The sequence below is a fragment of the Dipodomys ordii genome, unplaced genomic scaffold, assembly GCF_000151885.1.
Source record: "Dipodomys ordii isolate 6190 unplaced genomic scaffold, Dord_2.0 Scaffold97, whole genome shotgun sequence".
Classification (NCBI taxonomy): domain Eukaryota; kingdom Metazoa; phylum Chordata; class Mammalia; order Rodentia; family Heteromyidae; genus Dipodomys; species Dipodomys ordii.
Genome location: NW_012267313.1, coordinates 164,657 through 165,965, shown reverse-complemented (window position 1 = coordinate 165,965; position 1,309 = coordinate 164,657).

Genomic DNA, 1,309 nt, shown 5'->3' with positions numbered 1-1,309 from the left:
GGAAGTGGTGCTGTGGCTCAAGTGGTAGAGCACTAGCCTTGAGCTGAAGAGCTGAGGGACAGCGCCCAGGCCCAGAGTTCAGGCCCCACGACCGGACCCCACCCCCCAAAAAAAGAAAAAAGAAAACAGTGAAACATCAAAGAACATTTCCATCAAGAGCCCAACCCCAGGTACACCTGGAGGGGATGAATTGGATGAGTAATTGTCATGTCACGTGATGGTCTGACTCAAGAATGGAGAATTATTAATTTTTTGAAGATGAAATGCTGGCCCTCCTTTCCTATTTTCCTCACCTTCCTCTGTGGAAGAATAGAACTGGGAATTGTGAGAAGGAGCATCGAGTGGAAATAGACCAGTTCTCTTTATTTTTCCACCTAGATCTAAGAAAAATCCAAATAGTGAACTTTGAAAAAAAAATTTAACAGTACAACAAAACACTATACATTCCAATTTAAAAAGTCAAGTATTTGAAAAACAGAAGAAACCAAGAAGTGGAGATTGGAGAAGGAAAGGAGAGGAAAAGGTAAAGAAAAAGAAAGGGAGGGAGGGAATGAAGGAAGTTACCTATCTTCTACTATCCAAAATTACCACTTTAACATATTGATGGGTGTGTTTACATTTCTGTGTGAAATATATATGAAGTTGTAATGCTTTTTTCTGTTTTTTCTTCGTCACTGGTGATACATCTTGAACACTTCTCATAGTGCTGACATGTCTGTGCATCATAATGATTTGTCACCATATGCTCTTTTTCTCTATATACAACTGTCATAATTTAATTCCACTGTATTAAAATAAGTCATTTCTAGTTTTAATAAAATATATAATGTCTATATTGTCAATTTGTATCAAATTCCTATATAATAGTTTGGGGTACATCCCTACAGGATAAATACCCAAAAGTTAAAGTGCTACAGAAGAAGTGGACTTACTTTGAAACTCTTGGCACACATTCTTATAAAAACTTAGCACTAACTTATACTTCATCAACATTGTTAGCCAATGTGTTAGTCAAGTTTTATGTCACTCTGACAAATAACTGAATAAAGCAACTTAAGGGAGGGAGGATTTATTTTGACTCATGGTTTCAGAGGGGTCAGTCTGTAATTCTTGTTTCATGTTCTTGGGTTTATGGTGAGACAGAATCTTAATAGCAGCAGGAACATGTATCAGATTCTACTCATGGTGGACAGGAAGTGAGGGGTGGTTTCATGTGAGGATGTGAAAACCTGGGCAGATACATCCCCCAAAGACCTACTCCTCAGTCACCTAATTCCTCCAACTAGCCACCACATCTAGAAGCTCCCCA